Source organism: Schistocerca cancellata, chromosome 2 (genome assembly GCF_023864275.1).
Source record: "Schistocerca cancellata isolate TAMUIC-IGC-003103 chromosome 2, iqSchCanc2.1, whole genome shotgun sequence".
Classification (NCBI taxonomy): domain Eukaryota; kingdom Metazoa; phylum Arthropoda; class Insecta; order Orthoptera; family Acrididae; genus Schistocerca; species Schistocerca cancellata.
This window is the reverse complement of record NC_064627.1, coordinates 197,882,495-197,902,403: the sequence shown is the minus strand read 5'-3', so window position 1 is coordinate 197,902,403 and position 19,909 is coordinate 197,882,495.

The following is a 19,909-nucleotide window of genomic DNA, read 5'->3' as shown; positions in this document are numbered from 1 at the left end:
GGACAGGGACAGTGGGAAGGGGAGGCAGCAGGATGGGGTGGACACAAAGATGGAGGAAGAGATGGATACAGGGAGGATGAGGAGGAGGAGGAAGAGGTAAGAGGTGTGTTCAATATGTATGTCAAACACATACACAAGTGAAGCCACGGGGAAAAGGCTAGCTTTTCATAAAATCGAAAAATCAAAATCACCGGCCTGACTAACTCCATGTTTTCCACAACTGTCCACAGCAGCAGCCCACCTTAAGCTGACATTGCTGTCTTGTCCTAGTGGCTTGTATTAAGATTACTATGGTATCAACCAAACCCTATGTCGCTATTACGAATTTTTTATGTTTGGAACTGTCCCCCACAGAATTTTAAGCTCTATGTGGATAAATCAGGGATCTCAATGAAATTCAGTCCTCAGAAATACGAGTAGTACGTGTTATACATCAAATCGCGCTTACACTGTATTTACTGAATTGGGATCAAAGGTGGATGAAAGGGCTAAAATATATAATAGTAAAGATTTGAAGAATTGTGTGTTCGCCGTCAATTATACGATAATAATGTTTGTGTATGGCTGGTGGCAAAGGTGTAATCCTTCATTTTCCAGGCAGGTGTATCGAGTTAATCCATTAAAGAAAAAGAAAAATCACTAGCAAAATGGAAAAGAATGAAACAGTATATTATTGCGATGTACAGGATCAGAGGATTACGAAACTGAAAATGGATTCTATCCAGGCGAAGTATTACGAGAGTTATCGATGTATCTCTAACGATGTTTGAATTAAATATAGTATTTAAAACATCGTACACTACGTGAAACTAGTGTTCAGGATCGAGGTATTTTGATCTTGTGCTTCGACTGAAATACATAAAATGCTGCAAAAGTCTCTTTTAAAAACATGTCAAAGTAAAGATGAGCAATGTTGTCATATCAGGCTCTTCAGTATTCATGTAAGCTATCCGAAAATTACTGATCTGGGACCACTCTATCGAATGTGGAAGTAAAATTCAGCTATAAAAATAACTATGTTAGTAACCAAAAACAAATAGACGCTTTCCGTTAACGCTTGGCGATACATGAAAGACGTGATGAGTTTTCGTTCGGCTGATACCAGCTACACACTGCAAAAACTAAACTGCAAATATCTACCGTTTGGTGCATACCACCTAGACCAGTAAATTGATAGAGTGATTTTCAACAAGCAAACTTTAATAATGAATCTTTCTAAAAGAAGGAACATATTTTATAAGCGAATAAACCTGCCCTAAGTACATGACTGGGTTATAGACAACATAACAAGGCATATGCACGTCGCAGGTTGCCAAGCCCTGTCGCCTCCCAGGCGCATAACCAATACAAAAGGACGCCTAACATCACTGGGAAGCGTCAGTGAACAAAAGTAGCTCCCCATGACATGATCCATCGCCTGTAAACTTTTGATGGAATGACTTTGAAACATCATATATGTATGAGTCCGTGCTGAAAAGTAATGCCTCCGAATACGAAAACTTGAGCCACTCCAAGGAAGCTGACGAAATAAACACAAGCAAAAGATCAATATTGAAATAGATGCATAGGCTCGAACAATTTTATGTGCTGGTCAAAATCGTGTTTTATGTTACATGAGAATAAATTTTCATTAAGTAGAGTTCGAAGTTTCTTTTACAAAGGAGTTGCGTTTCAGTCGATTTGGAATAGATCGGGAGATCGCGCTCTGACACGGTTTTATCAAAACAGGAATGAGCTCAATAGAAATACGTACTGTATCAGAAAACCACTAACCACCCCACCCCTTATTCTTCAACGAATCTGGCGAATTTGCGTTCAATCTTCAGATAAGCTAATTTGTCACACATCTCATTGGTCGTAACGTCATATCTCCTGAAATATGTGTCGTACAGTGATGAAATTTTCTGGTGGGTTCAGTGGTCTATGTGGATACAGTTTGCAAAATGTGTTGTGAATAGAGTTAGCAGTAAAGAAGTAATACATTAAAAAGTCATGTCTGATGATGGAGTTTCAGTGCACGAACAGTGAAAATGTGGTGAGGGAAAAACTTTTTTCCTTATTTTGTGAAGGGTTGTCAATGAGAAACAGTTTCGAAAAGGTTTGAAATAAAGCGTTAAGTCTGCTGACAGTCGTCTCAAGTACTGTATGATTATTGTTCGGGTAATTTGCGCGCCTTAAGCTATGTTGCCCCAAAATACATACACAGTTTCTAACCTTAATAGTTGATTGTTGTATTAAACCTTGAACGTAAGTTTATAACTCTTAGTTCATTAGTTGATTATGACAACATTTTAAATTTTCATATTCTGTCAATGACTGAGCGGCTCAAGGGACAACGGTAAACGCCACTGCGATGTATTTTGAGTGATAGCGCAATCGCTGCTACCTATGAGCAACAGAATATAATACACCAGGAAAGAATTTTAATTTCACTCATCAAAAGTCATGGAAAACGCCAGTGACTGCCTGCAGTGGGAACATAATGACAAGCGGCAGGTAAAATGGCTGGTGCTAAGAGTGTGTGTTTCCCGAGATTATAGTCACATTTGACGAGTTATAAGAAAATGAAGATGTTCTTAGTGATCCTGACATCTCTGACCAGGAGCCTGAGCACATTCGCAATGATTCAGATGGCTCAGTGGCATGTACTGTTGTACTTAGTATGTTTCGCAGACATAATGGTAAGTGCATGTTCATACCATTATGATCCTGAAATACATGAAATATGAGTTTATTATTGAATGACTGCTGCTGAACGCTTGATGGTGTGTATATGCGTATTTCTTCATTTATATTCATACAAGTAATAATAATAATAATAATAAATAATAATAATAATAATAATAAATCCCGTGGAGGCCTGGGAAAAGAATAGGCCTCCGGTATGTTCTGCCAGTCGTAAAAGGCGGCGAAAAGAACAAACCACTAATAGGGCTAACCCCACTTTTAGTGTGATTAGTTGGTTCAGGACGGAACTAAAGAAGCCTCGGACAAGCGCCGTCATGGTCGGGGACGACGCTTAAACCCTATGCCCGCCCACAATGGTGATGACACTGCTAGCCAACTGGAATATGATTTAAATCCAAATATAGGTGTTTTGCAGGATATGCTTCCTGCAACCACCCTAGAAGGAAAACAAAGACAGAGGATGAGATGGTCAGATGAAGTTAATCGACACCTCATGTTTTGTTATTACCAATCAACAAACCTAGGAACCAACACAACTGGATACAGATCACAAGTATACACAACATTTATTACCAGATACCCAGAATTAAAATTTTTAACAGAACAACGTCTCGCTGATCAGATTAGTGTAATAATAAAAAATAACAGGATACCCCAGTCAGAATTAGAAAACATCAAACAACAAGTACAACAAATACTGGAACAAAATAATGTGCAATCAGAAGAAGAAGAAAATACAGTAATGGACTCAAACATCCCAGAGCAAACAAACAAAGACCAACACGCATCAATTAAACAATCAGAGGAAAACGAAATCTTAAGACAGCCACCAGAACAAGCACAAATAGAACACGAAGAGACACACATGTTAGATATAGAAGAGAAATTTCAGCTGACATATATAGAATACAAAGACACAAATACAGACATTAGACCATTCTTCCATAGACCGACAAATAACCCACAAGTCGAAACAACAATAGAAACTATCAACACAATCATACACAACAAAATAAATGAAAACACAACTATGGAAGAGTTACAACTACTGGTTTATACACACTAGGCAGAGATCAGAACAAACCAACACACAGAAGAAACCCACAAAACCAGCATGGCAACACAGTCTACAGATCAGAATAGAAAAACTGAGAAAAGACATCGGACATCTAACTCAATTTATAAGAAATGAAATGTCAGAAAAAAACGAAAAAGGTTAGGTAAAATCTCACAACAAGAAGCGATAGAGCAATTAGATGAAAAGAAGCAGAAATTACAAGCATTGGCCAAACGACTTAGAAGATACAAAAAAAGTGAAAATAGAAGGAAACGAAACCAAACATTCAACACAAACCAAAAGAAATTTTACCAGACAATAGATAACACACACATTAAAATAGACAATCCACCAAACATAACAGACATGGAACACTTATGGAGCAACATATGGTCAAACCCGGTACAACATAACAGGCATGCACGGTGGATACGAGCAGAAACAGACACATACAAGATGATACCACAAATGCCTGAAGTGATAATTTTGCAACATGAAGTCACCCAAGCAATTAATTCTACTCACAGTTGGAAAGCCCCTGGAAAAGATAAAATAGCAAATTTCTGGCTAAAGAAGTTCACCTCAACACATTCACATCTAACTAAATTATTTAACAATTACATTGCAGACCCATACACATTTCCTGATACACTTACACATGGAATAACTTATCTGAAACCTAAAGATCAAGCAGACACAGCAAACCCAGCAAAATATCGCCCCATAACATGCCTACCAACAATATACAAAATATTAACTTCAGTCATTACACAGAAATTAATGACACATACAACACAGAACAAAATTATAAATGAAGAACAAAAAGGCTGTTGCAAAGGAGCACAAGGATGTAAAGAGCAACTGATAATAGATGCAGAGGTGACATATCAAGCTAAAACTAAACAAAGGTCGCTACACTACACATACATTGATTACCAAAAAGCTTTTGATAGTGTACCCCACTCATGGTTACTACAAATATTGCAAATATACAAAGTAGATCCTAAATTGATACAGTTCCTAAACATAGTAATGAAAAACAAGAAAACCACACTTAGTATCCAAAGAAATTCTAATAATATCGCATCACAGCCAATACAGATTAAGTGTGGAATATACCAAGGAGACTCATTAAGTCCTTTCTGGTTCTGCCTTGCTCTGAACCCACTATCCATAATGCTAAATAATACAAATTATGGATACAATATTACTGGAACATACCCACACAAAACACACATTTGCTATACATGGATGATCTAAAACTACTGGCAGCAACAAATCAACAGCTCAACCAATTACTACAGATAACAGAAGTATTCAGCAATTATATAAATATGGCTTTTGGAACAGACAAATGTAAGAAAAATAGCATAGTCAAGGGAAAACACACTAAACAAGAAGATTACATATTGGATAACCACAGCGACTGCATAGAAGCCTATAAATATCTAGGATACAGTCAAAAAATAGGAATAGATAATACAAATATTAAAGAAGAACTAAAAGAAAAATATAGACAAAGACTAACAAAAATACTGAAAACAGAATTGACAGCAAGAAACAAGACAAAAGCTATAAATACTTATGCTATACCAATATTGACCTACTCATTTGGAGTAGTGAAATGGAGTAACACAGACCTAGAAGCACTCAATACACTTACACGATCACAATGCCACAAATATAGAATACATCACATACATTCAGCAACAGAAAGATTCACATTAAGCAGAAAGGAAGGAGGAAGGGGATTTATCGACATAAAAAACCTACATTATGGACAGGTAGACAATTTAAGAAAATTCTTTCTAGAACGAGCAGAAACTAGCAAAATACACAAAGCAATCACGCATATAAATACATCGGCTACACCATTGCAATTTCATAACCACTTCTACAACCCTCTAGATCACATAACATCAACAGATACGAAGAAAGTAAATTGGAAAAAGAAAACACTACATGGCAAGCACCCGTATCATCTAACACAGCCACACATCGATCAAGACACATCCAACACATGTCTAACAAAAGGCAATATATACAGTGAGATGGAAGGATTCATGATTGCAATACAGGATCCAACAATAAACAGCAGATATTAGAGTAAGCATATTATTAAAGATCCTAATACCATAACAGATAAATGCAGACTTTGCAAACAACAAATAGAAACAGTAGATCACATCACAAGCGGATGTACAATATTAGCAATTACAGAATACCCCAGAAGACATGACAATGTAGCAAAAATAATACACCAACAGCTTGCCTTACAACATAAACTTATAATACAACACGTCCCCACATACAAGTCTACACCACAAAATGTACTGGAGAATGATGAATACAAATTATACTGGAACAGAACCATTATAACAGATAAAACAACACCACATAACAAACCTGACATCATACTCACCAATAAAAAGAAGAAATTAACACAACTAATCGAAATATCCATACCCAATACAACAATTATACAAAAGAAAACAGGAGAAAAAATTGAAAAATACATCTAACTGGCTGAGGAAGTCAAGGACATGTGGCATCAGGATAAAGTTGACATTATACCAATTATACTATCAACAACAGGAGTCATACCACGCAATATCCACCAGTACATCAATGCAATACAGCTACATCCAAACTTATATATACAACTACAGAAATCCGTAATTATTGATACATGTTCAATCACCCGAAAGTTCCTAAATGCAATATAACATATACCGTACAGTTAAAAGGAAGTCACGCTTGATCAAGTTCCGCATCACTTTCCATTTTTAACCAGACCTAAGGTCTGAGAAAGGAAAGAAGATAATAATAATAATAATAATAATAATAATAATAATAATAATTGTAATAACAATAATAATGATAATGACAATAAACTTCATAGCTATTCAGATAATATGCAAAGGATTTGGAATTAACCCTAATACCGAGTAGTCTGCCACTGTCTCAGGTACCTATGAAGGGGCTGATGAACAGGTAAAGAGATCTCGTAAAAGTTTGAGATCCATCTCCAACGTAAGTTTAAGCATAAGAAGTTTAATACAGGCGAAGAATATCTATCTCGTTCTGGGAAAAGAGTTGAAAAAAGAACATAGGACCTAAATGTCAATGTCTTCTTATATATTTTGAAAATTTCGTGAAATCAATGTGAAGCAAACGTTTAAAACGTTCTGGGTAATTGGTAACTTTGATGTTCAAAATGCATCTCGCTATCAATCTAAGAAATGTATGCATGTAGAAGAATAGCTGTGAATACTCATCTTTACTCATCAGCGAGACATCATGTCAAGACATCTATCGCAAAGTAAGTTTTAGGAAATATGGGAGGCAAAACCCAGTTCTTAAACTCGGATTAAAATACGACGTATCCAGACTGACTGAAAGCCTCTTGTTCATCAAGGATTTTTATTGTCACTAAAACAAACATATTTGGACAATGGACACATCTGTGATTAAGGTGATGAGTGATTAAGTACTTTCAAGCAAAGAGCTGTACAGTTAAGTCTTCTAATAACTCTGCATAAATTTGTATCTCCACAACAGTAATGTGTTATTTTTGTAAATTTAATGTTTTATAGTCTGTTTCATCATGTTCTTTTTATGTCTGTATGAACGAATGTAGATGTTAAAAGCCATCCAGAACAGCATGGTTGTTAGAATTAAATTATTCAGGTTTGTGAATCAATTGCAATAAACCTCTGTCTGTCCATACTCCCATTTTGGCGACTACCGATTTACTTGAGAGAATGTGAACTTCTTAGCCAAGTAAACAAGTGTGTTATCCAGTATCAATGTAATTTTTTTATTATTGCATACGTGGTAATTATTTAGACTGTCATCCACAGTGTAGATTGCTATCCAAATGATTGAAGCCTAGCTTGTAGCCCTACATTTCTAAATTTTTTAACTTTAATAATTCTACAATTATGTTTGTAGATTTTTATAAATTACAAAATATGTTTCATATAGTAATTTATTGTGTATCAACTCAAGGAAATTGCACCAAGTTGTAAAGCAGCTTCTACGTAGGTGCACTTGTGCAAAAAACCGTAATAAGGGTAAGTTTTAGCTTCTGTTTCAATAGTTATTTTACAATATTTTAAGAAAAGTTGTTTGGTGATCTTTTATCAACACGCGACAGGAATCATACTGTAATTAAAATTCATAAGTAATTTCAAGTAAAAAGTACGTAAATACACTAGCAACACGTGTCGGTGCCAAATTGTCAATATTTTCCGGTCGAAATCTGCCAGTCTCGCGGTGCCCTGGCTGCAATGAAGTACACAGCAGTGTGCTGTATGAGTCACAAACATTTGGCGAATTACTCTGTATGCTGTGCATCTAATCTTGACTTGCCGATGCATCGTTCATCTCGTCCCTCACTTACCTGGCAGGGTTTTATAAAGCGTACTTATACAGCAGGTTTAGGATATACGCAATAACCTATAGAGGTATGTTGTAAGACGGTTTTGTTTTGAAAATGCACTTAATTTCATCTCTGTATAACTTCACACTGTATGGATGTATTCACAGATCTGAAGATGGTAACCATGCTTACCGAAACCGATAATCGATGGTAATGTTGTTTACAAGCGATCTTGGCTAAGAAGTTGACCTTCTCTAACTAATTATTACAGATCGCTCAATATGAGTAAACTAATGCTTACCACTTTGTTCCCTAGAGCATTATAATTACATAAAATACTGAAAAATATATGTTTGTCGCCCCCGTAAGCCTTGACATAAGTAGCCTGTAGTTGGGACTGTGTACCATTTAAGCAATTTAGTAACAGAGATTAACTTGGGAACTTATTACCAAGCTTTGTGTCATGGAATAAATAATGAGTCAACCACTCCTAACGGCGCATAATCAGGTGATAAGTGCCGGTAAAATAGAGCTTCTGCACACGTTAGCTATGTCCAGCACAGAGAAGGCGGTTATCGTTAAAATAACAGGTTTTTGGTTATATCAGCTTTTTGCACTCCAGTCTATCCTGACCGCTCAAAATAACCCGTTTCTAAAATAACCGGTTTTTTGTTTATTATTCGTATTATTTCCTGCAATATACGTACAAATTGAACAAAGACTGAAACATTTGGCTGTCTCAGTTTCAAGACACACAGACCAAAAATATTCAATTAAATAGTCAAATAAAAGAAGACTTCGTCGTCCACCATGTGTTACTTTTCTTGATAATTGATAGTAGTTGAATACTACTAAAAATAGACGGTATTGGTGTGCTGATTCTAATTTTTCGATATTCTGCTAAGAGGTCATGCAGTAGTCACAGATTAAACTACTATTTCGGCATTAGGACTACTCATTGCTAATGAGTGAAAATTGCGGGTTAGGAACTCAGTTTTCGCGTCAATTTGTCTCTTTTCAAGAGCTACAAGCAAATAAAAGTATATGTAGACACAGGCAGCAGATCCCATACTTTCTAATTTTATTGTATACATTGAATGAAATTTCGTAAATTTTTAATTTGATACTGTTTTATTATTTCATGGAAATGACAGACAAATCTGTCAACTTTTAAAGCAAATGAAGCATTGTACCTCATTGCTACTTCTCTATTAAAATATTTTCAGACCAACGATACACGGCAACATGGAGATTATTGTCTCAGCAGTGGTGTACCAGTCCTTATGCAATGCGTCCGTTGCTCGTTTCTGTCGGCATTATTATTAAAATATCATTGGTCGCTTTTTCCCGTTTTCTATAATAACACAATATTTCAAACCAAGGCAGATTCTACGAATTCAAATTATTCCTTTTTCTAAAAAAGTTTATTTAAAAATGATAATTTTTAAGACTGTTGCAACAGCTAATTTACATTTCTTTTTTTACGTCGGTTATTAGTAAACAATAAAAACACGTGTTATAGCCTAGGCCAAACAAAAACCGAAAACTACCGGTTATTGAGAACTAAAATAGCGGTATCCGTTTTAAGCAGTCAGTTTTTCTCCTCCCTGTGTCCTGGTACAATGACGTAGGAAGTAGCGCGCCTGTGAGAGAACACTGGAGGACGCGAAGGTCCACTGTGGGCGAGCAGATAACGCCTGTTTTGCGGGGGGCACTCTAATCTGCAGCACGTGCAGCGTCCTTTCAGCGCGGGCGCCCCTGGCCCTGGTTTATTCTGCTACCTGGGACGCACGCGCGGGCGGAGTGCAGAGGGCTTAGTGCCCGCTGAAGGCTGCCCTCACAACGCGGGGACGCTCAGCGTGCTGTTACCGCAAGTCCTTAGAGCGCTGCCAGTCTGTTGTCCGACCCCATTTTCATTTCCCGCATAAAGCTTGCGTGGACTTCCCCGGGTTTTACAGAGGCTTAGTCTGTGTGTGGGACGCACAAGGTAGCAGTTTTTGGACGACGAGTTCACAGGATGCATAGCAAAACCACGAAAAACGAGTAAGATGGAATGCGAATACAGCGTGTTTCAGGAGAAATAATAGAAGATAGTACCTGGACCAGTCGTTCCCAACGTTTCTGAGATCATTACCGCCGAATACACTACTGGCCATTAAAATTGCTACACCAAGAAGAAATGCAGGTGATAAACGGGAATTCATTGGACAAATATCTTATACTAGAACTGACATGTGATTAAATTTTCACGCAATTTGGGTGCATAGGTCCTGAGAAATCAGTACCCAGAACAACCACCTCTGGCCGTAATAACGGCCTTGATACGCTCGGGCAATAAGTCAAACAGAGCTTGGATGGCGTGTACAGGTACAGTTTCCCACAGTTCATCAAGAGCCAGTTGCTCGACCGCCATTGACCAGACGTTTACAATTGGTGAAAGATCTGGAGAATGTGCTGGCCAGGACAGCAGTCGAACATTTTCTGTATCCATAAAGGCCCGTACAGGACCTGCAACATACGGCCGTGCATTATACTGCTGAAATGTAGGGTTTCGCAGGGATCGAATGAAGGGTAGAGCCATGGGTCGTAACACATCTGAAATGTAACGTCCAATGTTCAAAGTGCCATCAATGCAAACAAGAAGTGACCGAGACGTGTAACCAATGGCGCCCCATACCATCACGCCGGGTGATAGCCAGTATGGCGATGACGAATACACGCTTCCAATGTGCGTTCACCGCCATGTCGCCAAGCACGGAAGCGACGATCATGATGCTGTAAGCAGAATCTTGATTCATCCGAAAAAATGACGTTTTGCCATTCGTGCACCCAGGTTCGTCGTTGAGTACACTATCGCAGGCACTCCTGTCTTTGATGCTGCGTCAAGGGTAACCGCTGTCACGGTCTCCGAGCTGATAGTCCGTGCTGCTGCAAACGTCGTCGAACTGTTCGTGCAGATGGTTGTTGTCTTGCAAATCTCCCCATCTGTTGACTCAGGGATCGAGACGTGGCTGCACGATCCGTTACAGCCATGCGGATAAGAGGCCTGTCATCTCGACTGCCAGTGATACGAGGCCGTTGGGATCCAGCAAGGCGTTCCGTATTACCCTCCTGAATCCACCGATTTCATATTCTGCTAACAGTCTTTGGTCTCGGCCAACGCGAACAGCAATGTCGCGATAAGATAAACCGCAATCGCGATAGGCTACAATCCGACCTTTGTCAAAGTCGGAAACGTAATGGTATGCATTTCTCCTCCTTACACGAGGCATCTCAACAACGTTTCACCAGGCAACGCCGGTCAACTGCTGTTTGTGTATGAGAAATCGGTTGTAAACTTTCCTCATGTCAGCACATTGCAGGTGTCGCCACCGTCGCCAACCTTGTGTGAATGCTCTGAAAAGCTAATCATTTGCATATCACAGCATCTTCTTCCTGTCGGCAAAATTCCGCGTCTGTAGCACGTCATCTTCGTGGTGTAGCAATTTTAATGGCCAGTAGTGTACAATTCGATGTTTGTTAGTACCCCCACCCTGTCCCCAACACATAATCATCATTACAGCATATATCAATTTATAATGAAAACCAATTACATTTTGTACACTCCAATTTTTAAAATGACGAAAGACATGTTCTCTTTTCGGGGGCGTTTTACTAAACAACGAAGTAAAGAGTCAATGAGACAATTGCTACTGCTTATTTGTAACAATCTTTTTAATACAGCACGTTGAAGCAATTCTCAGTGTATCGTGAATACTACTACAACTCCTTTTCAGGAATGAAAGCTACATATCCACATGGATGGTAGACACTTGTTACAAAACATGCTTCCTTTGCACCACTCATCCCAACGACATTTGTTTGATTCATACCCAGCACCCCATTTAAAAGTGGCCAAATTAAAATATACGCTCTATACGAAATCAAAATATACGCTCTATACTTACGCGTATTGTTTTTAAATCAGTTTATTGCTGGATTCCTTTATTATGAACTGGCAGAAATTGGAAGACTTCAGGCTGCTGAAGCTTTGTGACTGACCACAGGCATTAATAATGCTAGTAGTAATACTGCAGCGTAAGCCGTTCAAAAGTGTAATAGGCATTAGATAGTTGTTAATTTCATTTGTTATTGGCAATTCAATAATGAAGCAGTTTCTATTTTTTTGCGGGAACTACCAAAAAATGGTAGAATGCATTTGCATGAGACCTTAAGCATATATTAAGTACCATGTGTCAATTTTATTGTTAGATGTACGGTAAAAAGTATGTTTGTAATGTAATGGGTGGACTGTGCGTGGGATATTCTATTCATATATTTGTTTCACACCTGTGACCTCCAGAACATTGTGTCACGCCTTAATACTGGTATTTGAAAAAAAATGTAATAATTAGTGCGTGATGGAACAGTATTACAGTCTTACAGAAATAGTGATAATAACAATGAGTTTTTAGAAATAATTTACTTTTTTTGTTTTTACCTCTCAGAAACAAGGGGGAAATACGAATAAAACGTTTTGTATTTTAAAATCTTTTTAAATTTTTGGATCCATAAATATGATTCGTGATTTCTTCATTAATTTCTGTAAATGCTCTAGAGATTTCGAGATATTGTACCGCTGGCAGCCCAATTCCAACCCCCCCCCCCCCACCAATATGGGGCAAGGAGGACGAAACAACTATAAAGAAAAATATGCGCAATTTCCACTATATTCTTGTATATGTAACACCGATATGTGCAGAAATTCTGCATGCGTCAGTTGAAAGACTACTACCTTCTGCTTCATTCAGGTTGTCACCTGCCACGTTCAGATGAAAAATGGTTCAAATGGCTCTGAGCACTATTCGACTTAACCTCTGAGGTCATCAGTCGCCTAGAACTTAGAACTAATTAAACCTAACAAACCTAAGGACATCACACACATCCATGCCCGAGGCAGGATTCGAACCTGCGACCGTAGCGGTCACGCGGTTCCAGGCTGAAGCGCCTAGAAACGCACGGCCACACCGGCCGGCTTCAGATGAAATATGACTGCTGGACACAGCAGCAGTCTCTCGCAGGCCACGCGGAATAGCTGTGCATCTGAGGCGTCTTGTCACGGTTCGCGTGGCTCACCCCGTCGGAGGTTCGAGTTCTCCCTCGGGCGTGGTCTGTGTGTGTGTGTGTGTGTGTGTGTGTGTGTGTGTGTGTGTGTGTGTGTGTTGTCCTTGGTGTAAGTTAGTTTAAATTGGATTAAGTAGTGAGTAAGCCTAGGGGCCGATGACCTCAGCAGTTTGGTCCCATAGTCCTCACCACAAATTTCCAAAACTTTTTTCTCTCGCAGTTTAGAGAAAACACTTCTGGAGTCTGGTACTCTGCGGTTGGGAAATTGTCTGCTGTGTTCTCTACAAACAGCAGAGTTTCCTTTACAAAAACTGTACACAAGTACTGTTTTGGCCTACTCAGCATTTGTAAATATGTGCGGCATGCTTTAACTATACAGTAGAATTGGCCAACATATCAAAATCACTATTCTCTTTAGTCTAGGCAAATTAGACTTTTTATGGCTAATAAATATGCACCAGCTGGAAATAATTTTATTCCATGTTACGCATCGCAAATAATACTAAATGAGTTTATGATGGTTTATGGCTTATGCTAAGCTTTTGAGGGCAGAAAAACCACGAACTTTTTCGCTTATAACTGAAAAACAATACGTCCTACAGAAAATTTCCAGTATCACAAAAAGAAAGATTGTAACGTTTTGCGTAGAATGAGCTACTTAGAAGTAAAACGGTTCAGCCATTTAGACATAGTCGGTTGTCAAATTTCGGCCCTTTTTATTAACTTAGCGGAAAAATCTGTTATGCTCATGTCCCAACGCATGTAACTCATAAATGCCTATACATTGTAAGTGAATGTCAATACAGTATAAATGCTTAAACAACGTTTGTAAAAAAATTATGTCATAATTTTTAATTTGTAACAGAAATATTGTTCCATTAATAAAACCTTTCATTTGATATGTCGTTTTTTCATTTTAAACATTAATACATAGAGTGAACTACCTAGATAAGGAGGTAATTACCTAAATTGCCCTTAAATCTGAGTATTTGGATGAATGTGGATTATTTGGCATTTACAGATAATTTGACTTCACAAAATCATCTTAGGAGAAATTTAGCGCTAGGAATACTTCCATGTTTTTAATTGTATCTTTGCAAAGGATTGAGTGAATATTTAACTGTAGGAGCTTCTTTTTACGCAAAACGTTATGCTCTGCTTCTTTCATGGGAGTAGCCGTTTTTGCGTTACAGGCGCTGGAGCACAAACACCTCACTGTTTCTGCCAAGATGCTAAAAACTGTCGATCTTTGAAGATCAATTGTTCCTAAACAGCTGAACCGAACATTTGAGTACGTCATTCACCGCGAAATATTATGCTCTCTCGTCGTGGTGTGTAGGATTCATGATTTTGTGTGGGATGTAGCGTTTTCGAGTGATAAGCGAAAAAAGTCCGAAAATTTCTTGGTTTTTCGGCCTTGAAAAGTTTAGCAGAAACCGTATCAAACTCGTTTAACTTTTATCTGGGAAACTTTAAGTCGATTAATACACTACGTGATCAAAAGTTTCCGGACACCCCCAAAAACATACGTTTTTCATATTAGGTGCATTGTGCTGCTACCTACTTCCAGGTACTCCATATCAGCGACGTCAGTAGTCATTAGACAGCGTGAGAAAGCAGAATGGGGCGCTCTGCGGAACTCACGAACTTACAACGTGGTCAGGTGATTGGGTATCCATTGCGTCTTAAGTCTATATGCGAGATTTCCACATTCCTAAACATACCTAGATCCATTGTTTCCGATGTGATAGCACAGGCCGACCTCGTCTGCTGACTGACAGAGGCCGCCGACAGTTGAAGACGGTCGTAATGTGTAATAGGCAGACATCTATCCAGACAATCACACAGAAATTCCAAACTGCATCAGGATCCACTGCAAGTACTATGACAGTTAGGCGGGAGGTGAAAAAACTTGGATTTCATGGTCGAGCGGCTGCTCATAAGCCACACATCACGCCGGTAAATGCCAAACGACGCCTCACTTGGTGTAAGGAGCGAAAACATTGGACGATTGAACAGTGGAAAAACTTTGTGTGGATGGATGAATCACGGTACACAATGTGGCGATCCGATGGCAGGGTGTGGGTATGGCGAATGTCCGGTGAACGTCACTTACCAGCGTGTGTAGTGCCAACAGCGCAATTCGCAGGCGGTGGTTAATGGTGTGGTCATGTTTTTCATGGAGAGGGGCTATACCCCTTGTTGTTTTGCGTGGCACTATCACAGCACATGCCTGCATTGATGTTTTAAGCATTTTCTTGCTTCCCACTGTTGAAGATCAATTCGGGGATGGCGATTGCATTTTTCAACACGATCGAGCACCTGTTCATAAAGCACGGCCTGTGGCGGAGTGGCTACACGATAACATCACTATTTGGACTGGCCTGCACAGAATCCTGACTTGAATAATATAGAAGACTTTTGGGATGTTTTGGAACGTCGGTCTCGTGCCAGGCCTCACCGACCGACATCGGTACCTCTCCTGAGTGCAGCACTCTTTGAAGAATGGGCTGCCATTCGCCAAGAATCCTTCCAGCACCTGACTGAATGTACATTTGCGAGAGCGGATCCTGTCTTCAAGGCTTAGGGTGGGCCAATACCACACTGAATTCCAGCATTACCGACGGAGTGTGACAGGAACTTATAAGTTATTTTCAGCCAGGTGTCCGAATACTTTTGATCACATAGTGTATTATTTTCAGCTTGCGCATATTTCTTGCCAATCGCGATCATTTTTCCGCTTATTTCTCCTCGGCTAATTATCTAAACTCAAGTCCAACTTTGGAAGCTGAACTTCAAAATATAAATGACGATTATAAATAAATCATAACCACTGTAGTATTAACATAAGAATTGAAAAGTTATGTCTGTAATCAGCTGTACCTAGGAACCAATAAAAATTGAAAACGTCTTCTATGGAATGTTTTATCCGAATTAACGTCGTTAATCGTTTACTATTCCTGTGTATGCTCAGAGATGCTCCAAGTTACTCTCCTATTGAAGAAATAATTATGGAGGGAACATCAGAATTTATCATAATTCTATAAGATTTTTGTTTTATTTTGTCATTAGTCTTCTGCCATATATTATGCACCCCGTCACTGCGTCATCTGCTGTCGCAACCTCTTCACCTGTGAGTAGCATAAACACCCAATGACATCATTCATTTGATGGATATATAGTCTAAAACCTTATCACAGAACTCCTCCAGCTGCGCATTTCGATTCGGTCGCGCATTGTCATCCATAAAAATGAAGTCAGATTCAAATTCACAACGACAAGTACATTGTGTTCAAAAATGTTCAAATGTGTCTGAAATCTTATGGGACTTAACTGCTAAGGTCATCAGTCACTAAGCTTACACACTACTTAACCCAAACTATCCGAACACACACACCCATGCCCGAGGGAGGACTCAAACCTCCACCGGTACATTGTGTTCAAAGGTTTAGAGGTCACTAAGACATGAAACATTATGCCTCTCCATACCATAACAAATGAACCACCAAGACGATGGTTTTCGACTATCTTTGACATATCCTAATATGACGAGACGTAGGAATACGTAATGTTACCAGGAACATTGTCGAACAGACTGTATTAAATGTATTGGGTGGTCGAACAGATTACGGCATTGCTAAATGTTCATATGTTTGGAGCTCTCTCTATTCGTAGGGAGCTGTTGCGTCATGCAAAGGTTTCGAAATCACCTTTTCCTGTGTAAAATTAAGTTGGCGAACAGTCGTATCATTCATAAGACCTGCGCTATATTTTTGCACATATAAGATCCCTGTGACGTATTAAAATTCAATGGGGTGAAATGACGAAACACTCAGCTTCTAATGAGAAACATATTTCGACGTGCTCGTGTACAGATTCTCCACAGGGAAAATATCGGACGCGCAGTTCAGCGGTGACAGACGCTATTAGCGCGTTATCAAAAATCGATTTATTAAGAGGTCGCGGATAATGAAGCCCCCTCTCGGCCAACGCCCAAACAAAGCGAATGGGAGTGCTAATCAATAGGGCTCGCGGTAATCAAGTGCGCGTAGCGGCCTGGCAATGTGCGTTGTGCTGTGGTGTGGTGTGGTGTGAAGTGCTAAAGCTTCAAGTACTCGGCAACTCTGCCACCTCCAAACCTGCACGCTCCCACTAGTGGCATAGTCGCGAAATACCAGTCCCATCCAGTGTGTGTGTGTGTGTGTGTGTGTGTGTTCTGATGATAATTAGGGTACTAAGCGACGAAGTTATTAACTGCCTACAGACACACTCATAGAATGAATGGCAGCACTGCACTTAAATAAAATTACAGATTAAATTTAATATTTTAGTAGCACGAAGCAGTTGTTAACGGCGGAAAAATCTGTGAAAGCACAGATGCACGAAATTTTTCTATATCCATTGACTAATCATCAAGCGAGAGCGTAGTCACAAATAATTTGAAGGGGGGGCGGGTGGGGTAAGTAAACAATTAAACAATGTGAAATCACAAATCAATACCGTTAGCTGCTGACAGGCGTTGATATACATCAACGGGGACACTTGAAAATTTGTGCCCAGACCGGGACTCTAACCCAGGATCTCTTGCTTACATGGCAGACGCTCTATCCATTTTTTTTTCATTTTGATAGGTATTGTTTGTTGCGTTTGGTGTGGGCAGATGTCACAAGACCTAGGCTCAAGTTGATCGTTGATTCCTTTACTCAGTTTTTTATTACACAGGGCGAGCAGCCCTCTGACCGAACACGCTGAACTACCGTGACGGCGTCCATCTGAGCCACCGAGGGCACAGAGGATAGTGCGACTGCAGGGACTTGCCGCCGGCACGCTCCCTGTGAGGCCCACATCCTCAACCCATGGCTGCACGGTCACCAGTGGCATCTGTTCTTTCGGACATGTCATATCGTTAAAGCTAACCGGCTGATGGCCTTCAGTGCGGATGCACACGATTTGCCTGAACTCTAACGGGACTCGATGGATTGTCTGCCGCGAGTAATGGGTATAATGGCAGGGGCACTACGAATGTAGTGTGTGGACTGTAAGTTGAGAATGTTGGTCTCACGGGGAGTGTGCCGGCGATAAGTCCCTGCATTCGCACTATCCTCTGTGCCCTCGGTGGCTCAGACCCATAGAGCGTCTGCCATGTACGCAGGAGATCATGGATTCGAGTCCCGGTCGGGGTACAGATTTTCAACTGCCCCCGTTGTTGTATATCAACGCCTGTCAGAATCTAATGGTACTGATTTAATTATAATTTCATTTTCGAGAGCTGCATGGTCACCAATGACATCTGTTCTTTCGGACATGTCCGAAAGAACAGATGCCATCTTCATATTAAACAAGGTGTCTCGAACGCTTTGGGTCCAACTGAAACAGATGATAGTGAATCCAACATCTATTATACTTAGATAGGGAACCTGAGGTCGGAAACGCAATGTGTGCTATGGGCACACAGCATACATCACATAACATCAGCCTAACTCATGACCGCCAGTTTCGCAACGCAGTCCCCACGCCACCCACATCGGTGGGCACTAGCAACGATTCTCTGTCTTAGGTACCGGTGGGCACTGTCAAAGATCGCCTAATAATACCTTATTTGTTGCCTCCCCATTTGACTGGTCCATGTTAGCTGGTGTTCCTGCGAGATGTACTGTCAGTTCTTGGAGGCTGTACCCCATGTTGTCGGCGAAAGAACGAGGTTTCAAAACAACAGTGCACCATCCCACTTCCATGTTAATGTACGCAATTCGTTGGATTCGAAGAGGAGACCCTGTCCCACGGCCAGCGTGATCGCCAGATCTCACACCTCTGGACTTTTTTCTCTGGGGTTACATCAAGACGTTGGTGTATGAAACCCCTCGGGGAAACGGATGAAGTCCTGTTTCCTAGGGTTAAAGCTGTCTCCTGGTACAAAAGAAACGAGGGATCTTTGAGAGAGTTTTGCAACACTTCATGCGCCGTTCCAATGCGTGCACAGACACTGGCGGTCGTCGCTTTGAACAATTACTGTGAGCTACGTTGTTGTTATTCGGTGCTGTGCGTCCATAAACACAATAAATATGTTTTCCGGCCATTGGTTCCCTGTAATCGGTTGTGAACTCTCTATCACCACTTTCAATTTGATCCAAAGGTTTGACACACCCTGTAGGACGCACTGACTACCAGGTCCTGCTCTGCGCAGGTAGCATTAAATATCTGCAGCCAAATGAACTTTGAGGCCTAGTGTGATTCGCTTGGGGGCAGCAAATAAAATTAAGAGAACCATGATAAGTATGTGAGTATCATGACTTTCACGTAACTTAGGCAATGTAAGCAGTGCAGGCCAGGAAAGTTGTCTGGAGGTATGAATATTACGTGTTCCATACTGAATTGGTGTTTGGAATGACATCTCATGGCAATGATGTGAGCACATCGTGATGTAAGTAATTTGTTTACAACCAATGTAAAATTGTATGCGAATCGTGGGGTGTATATGTGTGAGTGATTCAGTATGGATCGAAGACTGGCTGATGTGGCACAAATAAAAGAAGGAATAAGAAGAAGCACGCATCTGAATGTCCAGCTCGTATTACAGTACTCCTCTTATGATGCTTAGTTCGCACTGTGATGCATTGTTCTTTGTTGTGGTCTCGTTATGGCAGACTTCTTCGCTATTCCACGCAGAGAATTGTGAT